We start from the raw sequence: 12,236 nt of genomic DNA, 5'->3' as shown, positions 1-12,236 counted from the left end.
GTATCACCTGTGCTTTCAGAGAGGGGCTCTGTGGTAACTGTCAGTGAAGTAGATGAATGAAAAAATGAGGATTTGTGCGTCAAGTAACTTGATGATGGCGTTGTGCGTCCCCACACCCAGTGAAGAACATGGTGTTGCCAGAAGATTCCAGAACAAGTTATGATGAGACTTGTTCTTTTACTCTGACCTCCTCGAACTCGACTTTGATCATTCCTCTGGCTTAAAAAAGGGAAATTTTCAGAATGGATTTGTTCCACTGAGGATTTATGATGCAGTAACCTGGCGTACTTGATCCTCCTCATTTTCTTTTTCACGCAGGCGGAAGCGGGAGAGAGAGAGAGAGAGAGAGAGAGAGAGAGAGAGAGAGAGAGAGAGAGAGAGAGAGAGAGTAACTTTGTTAGGAGAAGCAGGGACTGAACTACTTTAGCACGACGGTACGACGCTTGAGCCAGAGCTTACGACCTCTAAACACGACGGGACGAACATAGTGTATGATAGCGATGCATCTCACCTGACCCACATATGTCAAGCCAAAGACCAGCCCATCATACCTACGGGTCATAGCGTCGCACTCGAGAGCTGTGCAGTCGTACTCAAGGGTCGTACCATCGTGCTCAAGGGTCGTACCGGCGTGCTCAAGGGTCGTACCGGCGTCCTCAAGGGTCGTACCGTCGTGCTCATGGGTCGTACCCTTGTGTTCGAGTTTTACCGCCGTTATCCAACAAGGCTGGTGGCAATCTCTGGCTCGTGATGTGTTTCTCAAAATGAAAATTAAATCGTGTTTTGAGTAGGGAGCTGCGCGAGTAAGTGGATTACAAGATCGCAATTGCCACACTGTTTCTATTTGATATCAGGTGTATGTGAGCCTGGACTCTCTCTCTCTCTCTCTCTCACTCGGCTAGTGGGAGGGTCTGTGACGGCTAAGCAGTGAGCCAGCACTTCAGTGGTTAACAAGTGTCACTCCTTTGCCACAGGTAGGTGTCTTTTCTTTTTCCCTTACTGACACGTGGTCTGCTGATTGTCAGTCCAGAAACGTACAATCCTCCATCTCTCACCCAGCTCGTTCTTCGTCATTCTGTCTATACCTGTGGTCCGGGCTAGCCCAGACTTGTGACACAATTTCGTGGCAAGTACCTTCCTTCCCTGCCCCACACTTGTAAGCCAAGCACGTGACAAGGTACAGATATCTCGTGGTATCAGAAAGTGTTATTAGTGTGCACCTCCCCGTCCAGCTCGCCACCACAAGACGCAGCCATATGTTGCCCGACTCACTGCCTCACTTCCGCTACATTTAACGAGACTCTAAATTAGCGCATTTAACCTTACTTTTCAAAGTTAATCGACCGCGAACTCCTGGTTATATTGTAAAGGTTCCTTGGAGCCGCCTATGTCAGGGTTGAGGTGTCTGGCCTGGTTTATACTCGTAATTGCCTGGCCAGGAAAATGTTGCAGGGAAAAAACAGCATTTAGTGAGGATAGTATTGTATTGAGCCGCGCTCGAGCAATATTGGTAAATTCTGGCTGAATGAGAAAGGGATTCAGGTTGAGGAGTTTCCAGTTACTGATTTTACAGTGAACTGACTCAAGTAAATGAGATTTTGTACAACAACTTCATTCTTGGCTTCTGCAGTTTTAATGTATACCACCTATTACAGGTCTCAGTTGGAAGCTGTGTATCATCCTGGGGATATTACCACCTGTAGTAGTGGTACATTGTGATAAAGTCACCTACAGCCATGCTGCTTCATCCTCAATAGTTGGAAAAAGAAGCCTCGTCGACGCCCTTCTTGCTCAGAAGGAGTCTATCATTACCCTGCTCCTGCGTGGAGTGCATTCTTGAAGCTTCTAGGGCCCCATAAAAGGGGTCCTGGTATTAACCCCGGGGACTGAGACCATGCCCTGATCTTGACCATCTCAGATGAAGGGAAAAATACGGCGTACAACACCAAGTATGAAGAGAATAAAGCGCTGCTTAGATGTGTGGGAAGCTGTCTGTTACAGACGAAAGATTAAGTGAGGAAAGAAAGAAAAAAAGGGGAAGAGAATTCCACAGCTTCGCTATCATTGCCACCACAACTGCCACTGCAGTCAATACCAGATGACCACCTCCTCCACTACTATCCTCACCACCACCACCAAAAACTACAACACATGCTCCCCTCCCACGTTAACCCTCAGGGATCTTCTCCTTGCCAACGTCTGTAAACTCTAAAAAGTTAGACAGAGGGACTCGCACACCAAACCCTATATATATTTGTGTGTGTGTGTGTGTGTGTGTGTGTGTGTGTGTGTGTGTGTGTGTGTGTGTGTGAACGTGTTTAGAGGGATGGTTGGTGGAATATCTCATCATTTCTTGTTGGAGACGAGTATTAAGTTCGTGTTGATTTACGGAAAAATTGGTAAATGTGTCAGAGAAGTGGTGAAGGCAAGTGACCTTAGATAAGAGGCCTGAGTATGGAGATACCGAGTGAGTGAGTGAGTGAGAAAATGGCATAAGTTGAGAGTAGATAAGACAAAGAAGGTAGATGAGGAGTGGAAGATAGTTAGTGAAGTAGTGCCGACATGTGTGGGTGGTGGCAACTCTGGTGGCACTCTGGTGAGAGAGTCGGAGTAGTGATCGTCACATGTGTAGGGCTACAGAGATAGTGTTGTATAGGTTGTAGCAGGTGTTGTAGCTGTGAAAACATTTTGTCCTTAGCAGTAACGTGTATAGTGACTGCAGGGGTACTGTATTTTTAAGTACAACAGGTGCAGTATCTAAGTGTAACAGTAGTGATAATTGCTCAGGTTGAATGCACGTTTACATTCGTAGTAATTACCATGCTTTGAGTATTCGTAGTGATTGCTGGTATATGATTACAAAACGAGCAGTTACCAAATACTTTGTATAAGAGTTCAAGTGTAGAAGACGGGAAGCTGTTGATCCTTTAGTTTAGCGTCAGTAGGAAGGTACAGACCGTACTGTGTCTCTATGGTACATTTACCGCCAGGTAATATAGAAGGTAACGTGTCTCTATGGTACATTTACCGCCTGGCTGACGTGTTGGCCGTGAGAAAGGTTATTAACCTCTTTGAGCACGACGGTGTCGCTCCTGAGTAAGACGGCCTGGCCTTTGACCTGACTCTTCAATTGCCACGTCAAAAGCCAGGCCGTCCTACGTAAAGATCGCACCGTCGTGCTCTCAGGGATCGTACCGTCGTATTCAGTGGGTCGTATCGTCGTGCTCGAGGGTCGTACCGTCGTGCTGGGAGAGTCAAGAGGGGCAATAAAGGCCACAAGTGACTGGGCACAACACTAGTATGTACGAGAGTGGCTGTCCAGTGAACCATAAGAAGCAGAATCTCCAAGATTAATTGTAGGATATATGACTTGTGACCTGTTTGCAGGAGAAGGCGTGGGCGATGAGGTAGCCTCGGTCTTGAGTCTCTCTAGAAAATTCTCTTAACGCAGTCATCCAGAGAGCTAATTCATCTTTAAGTTTCCTTATTACAGAGACACGTCTCCCTCTATCACCAAATGGATCTCTGCTTTCTCTTTATTCTATACCTGTTTATTTTACCAAGTAGATGATGAAGCGTTGAGGTGAGATTTGTCATTGATAATGCTGTTCTTGTTCATGTGTTGGTCAGTGCGTCTGTCTTATAAACCCTCTGAGAGGCTGGTACAGGGATAGTGGTGCGTATTGTATTTTCATTAAGATTATTTTGATCATTATTTACCCCAGAGTCTGTCTGTAACAAAGCGTCCTGGTGTTAACCTTGATTTCTCCCAGAGGCTCCTGCAGCTCAAGGCTTAGCTACTCCCTGTAGCAGGGAAATGTAAACTCCTTTCGAGTGAGAAGTTCTTTGATGAACCTCGCCAGACGTGAAAAATTTCACTCGCCGTTTAACCTCTTGCAGACAGAGTCCAGTGGCAACATGGTGTATATATATATATATATATATATATATATATATATATATATATATATATATATATATATATATATATATATGTATATATATATATATATATATATATATATATATATATATATATATATATATATATATATATATATATATATATATATATATGTGAATAGATAGAGAAACAAAGCTGGGTATATAGCTATATATGTGTGAGGGTTCCAGTCACGGGGTAAACTTCATATTGAAGTGAGGCTGTATCTGAAACATGAAAAACTAAGGAGGTCGAGAAGTGAGGCGAGAAGAAGACTTATTAGAAGAGTATTTGTGAAGGTGTTACACCTACTTTAGAAATAAGGTCACCTAGAAGGTGTTAGGAAAAACGTGAGATGGTCAGGGGTTCTCGAGCTCAGTGATGTAGGAGAAGAAACAGGCCTCACGACGGCTCACCCGTGAGTTGCCAACAGCTGGGCAGTACTTATGTGAAGGGGTAGGTGGTCGTGCATGGCGAGGTGTAGGTCATGGCGGGGACACGCAACCAGTCACATCTCGGGAGCGGAAACCAAAGTAGTGTCAGTGGAATGGAGAAAAAAATAACCAACTTTACTGATTATGGAGGGTGGGTTAATTCCAGTTTGTAGAGTTCATCAGTTGGTTTGCTTCGACTCGAGGCTATCATGTAAGTATGTAGAGTTAGAGATAAGACTATTTTCGCTCACGGATGTCTGCAATCAAATTTCTTTCATGCTGTTGGAGGTGGATAAGATTTGATGTCATTTACCTAAACATATTGTTTTACATACGTCATCATGAACAGCATCCTATTCTTCAGGTCACTGTATAATGTGAGTGGAAGTTATTATGTAATATGAGTGAAGGCGCAACATGAGTCATTAAACCCCTATGAACAATGTTCTTGATCATTTATGATATACTAGTAGATTCGGGGCTTCGTCTGTTCATTCCTTCGGAGGCCTACCACACCCACCCTCAGCGATATCACCCTTCCACCGAGGCTCCACCACCACCACCATTCCCTCTCTCATCACTCCCACCACTCCCTCCCTCCTACTCAACACACCATGAACGGCGCATGACATAGTTAGGTGGTAAGACCATTCACCCCGTCCGTTTCCTTCCACACGCCTCCCGTATCGCCAGCACATTTTTTGCTACTCAACAGTGAGATATTTTCCTGAAAATATTTCATCCCAACAGCCTGCAATTTCTATCTTGCCAAGGAAATGTATAAATTATTGACAACTGTGGATGGAGGTTAGTCATCGTGTATCTGGCATATTCATCGCTATGTCTGCAGAGCGATCACAGACAGACAGGAGCGCCTTATTATAGTATAGAAGTGATGTTTACCTACGTTTACGAGCAAAGGCTAGAGGTATCCATATTGCATACGAAAATCAGATTTAAGATTCTTAAGTGTTCTTCACTTTGATGTTTACATAGAAGTAATGTTCATAAATGATGGTCGCTCTGATTTGTACATAGAAGTAAGAATCAAAAGTGATTCTCGCTCTGAATCTTAGAATATTGTTACCTTTCCCATTTTTAACATACTGTAATTTTAATCTAAATCTTCTCGTGTTAGATGTGATAACATTACCTCAACGTAATTCTGACCTTGAAAGAGGGAGGTAATCCCTCTTCTCCCCATTCAGAGGAATATTCAGATATTCAATGTTTGATACACACATTCTGGCTGAGTCTTTAACCTGAGCCATACGCTTCGATCACTGACCACGATGGTACGACCTTCGTTTACGATGGCCTGGCTTTTAACCTGACCCCAAGGGATCAGGTTAAAAGCCAGGTCATCATATCCCATCTTCGTACCATTGTGCTCTAGGGTCGTACCGTCGTTCTCAATCGCCAGATAACACCAAAAACGACGATAAGATAAGATGAACCACTTCCCATATTGTTAGTTCTGAAATACGGCAGAAATATTGATCCACATTGATGTTAGAGTGAACCTGGCGTCTCGTCCGTCTCTTCCCTTGATGTACCTGGGGGATTAAAACACACTTCTTATTATTATTATTTTTTTCAGAGGGGAGGAGGGGGGGGGGAACTGGGATCAGGAAGGAAGCTTAATTTGTTGTAGAGCATTAACTGAGAAGGTTTTACCACAGGTCATCGATCGAGCTTTGGGGTACAGTGTCTTCCAAGTAGTGAGATGCTGTCTCTTTCCCTGTCTGTGTGTCTGTCTAATAAAGCTTTAGCTCAACAGGTAGGAAATATATATATATATATATATATATATATATATATATATATATATATATATATATATATATTATCCCTGGGGATAGGGGAGAAAGAATACTTCCCACGTATTCCCTGCGTGTCGTAGAAGGCGACTAAAAGGGGAGGGAGCGGGTGGCTGGAAATCCTCCCCTCTCGTTTTTTTTTTTCAATTTTCCAAAAGAAGGAACAGAGAAAGGGGGCCAGGTGAGGATATTCCCTCAAAGGCCCAGTCCTCTGTTCTTAACGCTACCTCGCTAATGCGGGAAATGGCGAATAGTATGAAAGATATATATATATATATATATATATATATATATATATATATATATATATATATATATATATATATATATATAGATAGATAGATAGATAGATAGATAGATAGATAGATAATGTGTGTGTTTGTGTGTGTGTGTGTGTGTGTGTGTGTAAGGGAGAGGGAAGGGGGATCCTGGCACAGCTATATATGTAATGTGTCACTCACTATCACTACAGTAAAGCTGGTTATTGGATCTTGTGGGGTGGGCTGAGGGCGCAAACCGACAGGTATGTAACATCCAGTGAAGGATACGCCTTATTTCCCGTTTCTTCTCTTAGTGATAGGGATGGTTCTAACACACACACACACACACACACACACACAAACACACACACATGTAACATGAGAGAGGTGCGGACGTCGAGGATGACTTGCGTCCTAATCCCTTCACTTGTTTCCTCGTTTGCCAGCCTCGTCCAGTGGTGGTTGGTGTATATTATATTCTGGTTCTTTTTATCATTTTTTTTATGTTTGCTGAGACAGAATGGGCAGCTGAGGCCCTAATGTAGGGTGAACCATGGAAAGGTCTGTGGGGCCTGAATGTAGATAGGGAGCTGTGGTTTCGGTGCATTACACATGACAGCCAGAGACTGAGTGTGGACGAATGTGGCCTTTTGGTCTGTTTTCCCGGCGCTACCTCGCTGAGGCAGGGGGTAGCTTTGTTGTTTCCTGTGGGGCGGGGTAGCACCAGGAATGAATGAAGGCAAGTATGAATATTTTCTTTTTCTTTCAAACTATTCGTATGAATATATACATGTGTATATATGTATATGTTGATACGTATATGTATGTATAAACGCGTGTATGGGCTTTTATACACACACACACACACACACACACACACACACACACACATATATATATATATATATATATATATATATATATATATATATATATGTAAATATCATAGCCTGAGCCTGGTAACCATTTTATCGACCAACCCCTAGGGGTGGATGAACAGATGCCTTGACTGTGGACCGACTGCCGTTGCCAAGATTCGAACCTATGTGCTCGACCCTGGGCGGCCCCTGAATGCGTCACGGTGAGGAACGCTTGACACTTAGTATTTATAGTTTCCTTATGGTTTTACCTGCATCTTATGTACGCGCAACTTGTGTGTTTATTGTATATATATATATATATATATATATATATATATATATATATATATATATATATATATATATATATATATATATATATATATATATACACCCAATTATTTGACCAGACGTAAGGTACTTAGATGGCAGCACGCGTCACGTCTAAGAGGATTTCAGACATCACCGCAAGCGGATCAGAAATAATTAGGCACATCTCACCTGTCACACTTGTGTCACATCCTCACATGCCCGTCATACAATCGCCATAAACCCGTCATGCCTCCGTCGCGGGCCAGGATGACGGGTTCCATCTTTCTCCTCCCCAACTAACAAAGAAGGCCCTGTGCTTGCCCCCCACCCCCCCTCTCTCTCTCATTTCTACAGCTTATTCATGCGTAGTATACCTGTAGATGTGTGCCAGCCATGGGTCCACACGGCCGCCGCTACGTGCCTGACACACGGCTGCCCCGTCACCACCACCTGCAGCCTCCATAGTCGACTCTTGTCAGGCAGTCAGGGTAGTCCACTCGTGTACGCTGCACCACGGTACTGCTCCTTGTGCCACAGGCCTGACCCTGCTGTACCGCCTTCGGTTACCTGTACATTTCTCATCGTCGTGTCCCTTCTGACACCATGCCCGGTACCGCAGGGGCTACGTCAGGTATACCCTGCACCTCCAGGTCCCAGCAGGGGTTAGACAAGCCTTGTTATCGTAAGGGGAGGAGTGAAAGAGGAAGCTTAAGAAGTTTGTATCAGGAGGCCGCAGGGGCCCCCAACTTCCATCAGCCGCTGATGCTCATTTGCTCCTGAGGGTGTGTGTGTGTGTGTGTGTGTGTGTGTGCCAAGAGAGAGAGAGAGAGAGAGAGAGAGAGAGAGAGAGAGAGAGAGAGAGAGAGAGAGAGAGAGAGAGGACGCTGCGGACTTAAGGAGAATGGACGATAGAAAAAGGAGCCATACCAAGGGAAGGACAGAGCCACAGCAGCGGTCAGATACACCATCATCTTTGTTTTGTTTATAGTGACGAGGGAGGAGACGTGTGCCAGTCGTGGTCATCTGGAGGAAAGGAAAAATGAAGAGTACAAAGAGGAGTTGATGGAGGAGATTCACTTGAACTTCTGAGATTTTCGTCGACCTGACTCCGAAAGTTGGACCGGGTATAGGAAGAGGGGAAGACAAAGAAAGGAAGAGATTTCGGCAGCTTCGCTGTTCGAGGAAAGAATGTGGTGACATAGTAATCTGTCTTCGTGTAGTTGGTCTCCTCATAAATGGTGTGGGAAGCAGCATTTACTTTAGGTACCACCATCTATGTCAACATTGATCACAAGACTCCTCAACGTGTTCCTGACTTGATGGCGTCTCTAGCTGTGTCCCGCCCCGGCTCTGGAAGGAATAGTTTCTTGAAAAAAGTTTATGCTTCTCAAGTTTCTGATCACAGCGTAGTAATACGTGCAATAGAGACATATTTCTTATTAATTGGGTTAAGTCTGCAAGCTTTGACTGTCTTCATTAGTCATGTTTAAGATAATTGTGTCAATAATTCAATTAAAGGCTTCATGCGCTCTATATACCGCTGACGCTGAGAGGGAAGGAACGCTCTGTTGCTGACACTGAAGGGGAGTGGGCGCTTTGTTGCTGACAATGAGGTGGGAGAGGCATACTGTTACGGACAGCGCGGCAGCCTCCCGCTGACACCGTACAGCGACCATACCCAACTATGGCGAAAGTCATATGCCTGCCTGTGGTTTGTCACCAGCTTGTCTGTGCAGACCTAACCCTCCGTGTCTGTGAGGGAGCATGGGACCCTGGTGTCTGTGAGGACACAGAAGACCTCAGTGTCTGCAAGGACACAGGAGGCCCTGGTATTTGTGAGGACACAGGAGGCCCTGGTATTTGTGAGGACACAGGAGGCCCCGGTATTTGTGAGGACACAGGAGGCCCTGGTGTCTGTGAGGACACAGGAGGCCCTGGTGTCTGTGAGGACACAGGAGGCCCTGGTGTCTGTGAGGACACAGGAGGCTCTGGTGTCTGTGAGGACACAGGAGGCTCTGGTGTCTGTAAAGTGCCATGTTTGTCTACAGTTGTGGGATGTTAGCTAGTGTTGGTGGTTTGGTGCGCCCGATCTAGTGAATGTGCATGTCGGGGAGGGAAGGGGTTGGAAGAATGTGTTATGTGTTTGTATATGTTGTATACACATATATTTGTGTGTATGTGCTGTACGGGGAGAGACTTTCACTACCGTGAGGCATTGTATCTTGATCCATTTAAACTTATGATGCATACTTTGGTGTTGCTATATTTTTATTCTGTGTATTCCTTTCATCCACCTCTTTTATACTCTAAACCTTCGTGACAAGTTTCTTTAATTTCATATAATATCTGGTTGTCTTATCCCTACATCTTTGGAAGAACTGTCCACCGTGTACATCATCATACAGATTTAGAAACTCAGAGGTTGTGATCAGGTCGGCTTTCACTCTTCTCTCTTCCATGGTGGGCAAGTTTAAGGCTTGTAGCTGCTTCCCGTAATTCATCTCTGGTACCATCTTTGTCACCCTCTTCTGGACCTTCTGCGTTAGTTACTGTGGGTTTAGGTGCAGTGACTGAGCCTGAGAAGCGTATTATTGTTTTGGCCTATTGTGTGGTGGTGTTGTTATTGTATTCTATAAAACATCATGTTTTGCTTCGAGCCGTATGATCATACCAATGTCTTACTTCACTGTACATTAATTTGAAAATACTCCAAGAACAGTAGAATGACGCCTAAAATACTGCAAGAACAGTAGAATGACGCCTAAAATACTGCAAGAACAGTAGAATGACGCATAAAAGCTATATCTCTACTTTAACGTAGTATCATGATGGTAAGAGAACATCGTCTCGATGTTGAAAATTATGAAAAGACAAGGAATTTCTGCTTCAGAAAACACTTTAGTAGAGCCATAAAAAGAATTGTTTCATTGCACAACATGATAATGGTGCCAATTAGGTTTCATGGCCTCACATACCGTCATTAAAGAAGTCCCTCAAATCCAGATTGAAATTTTAATTTCTTTCCAGTGTCCATTCAGTGCCCCAACCTCAGTTTCTTACACAGTTAAGGTCCTGGTAACAGATGACCTCCATTGAGAAGCGAGATTGCACGAAAGAAAATATTGCACAACTTTGCTCCAGCTGCAATTCTGAATTACCATGTAAAGGTTAATTTAAAACATCCACTTGTGACGTTTATTTGGAGTAATTACCCCACATTGGGTTTCTCTCTCTCTTATTGATTGGTAAAGATGATGTATCTCTTGGTGATTTGATATTATTATTATTATCATTATTATTATTATTATTATTATTATTATTATTATTATTGTTATTATTATTATCATTATTATCATTATTATTATTATTATTATTATTATTATTATTATTATTAGTATTAGTATTATTATTATTATTATAATTATTATCATTATTATTATTACTATTATTATCATCATTAGATAATAGATACGAAATCTTGTACAGTCATCTACAGATATCTTTATGTCACACAGTAGATATACGTATGTGCTTTGGCAATCATTATGTCCTGCCAAGCTACAGCTGCCTGTATGTTCACGCATTAATTAATGATCACTTGGCTTAATACATGACTACTTGCTACTACTGACCTCAGGCCATACAGATACTCGCCATCAGGCCCAGGCGATGCTGGGAATGTCTTACATGGTGAAGCATTTGTGGTAGAGTTCTCCAGAATATGGAGATACGCCGCGCTTCCCATGGTAGTCTTACGGGAGAGCAACATGTCTGAAATTCTCGCATGAACATAAACATTTTTTCTTTCAGAAAACCTGTTAATAAACCCCGAACCAGATGCCTTTTTTCTCACAGGCAGCATCCTCCACACAGATTGCGTCCTTTGACAGCACAAATGTAGTGCAAAAAATTTGCAAAAATCAACAAAAATCTCGCCAGATATGACGGTTCCTGTAAATCGTTTGGCATAAAGTTCATTAGATTCCACATTTGAGACCCTTCATCTGTGATAATAATCAGGTCATCTGGTAATGGTCTCTCTCTCTCTCTCTCTCTCTCTCTCTCTCTCTCTCTCTCTCTCTCTCTCTCTCTCTCTCTCTCTCTCTCTCTCTCTCGCTTGCTCCAGTGGCTGTCAAGTTTCCCTCCTTCGGTCCAAGTAGTGAGTGGTCTTTTCATTCTGCCTCACCCGCACAGGAGCTGGTGGCATTCAGTTCACGAAGATATGATCTCATCTCACTCACAACAATTAAATACACGTAACTCACACGACTGGTTCATAACCGTATATTTTCCTCTAATGATGTACGCTACGCGCTGGCCCTGCCTCTGGCAACCTCACAACGTAAGTACTCGTCAACAAAACTCTGTTATGGTCACCTAACCTAACTAGGTTTAAGCTGAGCCCCAAATTATACTGTATTACATATTTGGTCTGTGGCCAAGTTTGATACAGTGATTTAAAAATCAGTCACAGTGTAGTACGTGTAGTTATATATATATCAGCATCGTTTGGCCACATTTGTGGTTGGTACAACAGTTATATCGTGTGGTAGCGTCTGTTGGTCCTCAGGGATGAGGGCCAGGACGACAGTGTGACCTCTGATCCC

The 12,236-nt window shown here is 43.4% G+C and overlaps 1 protein-coding gene across 2 annotated transcripts in view; it reads left to right on the top strand.

The window, feature by feature from the left end:
- Positions 1–12,236, top strand: part of LOC139760776 (growth hormone secretagogue receptor type 1-like) — a 68,940-nt gene that overhangs the window by 49,760 nt on the left and 6,944 nt on the right. The window lies entirely within an intron of this gene.

The sequence above is a fragment of the Panulirus ornatus genome, chromosome 38 (assembly GCF_036320965.1).
Source record: "Panulirus ornatus isolate Po-2019 chromosome 38, ASM3632096v1, whole genome shotgun sequence".
NCBI classification, from domain to species: domain Eukaryota; kingdom Metazoa; phylum Arthropoda; class Malacostraca; order Decapoda; family Palinuridae; genus Panulirus; species Panulirus ornatus.
Note: the sequence above shows the minus strand (reverse complement) of the source record. Positions and strands in the feature narration are given on the sequence as shown.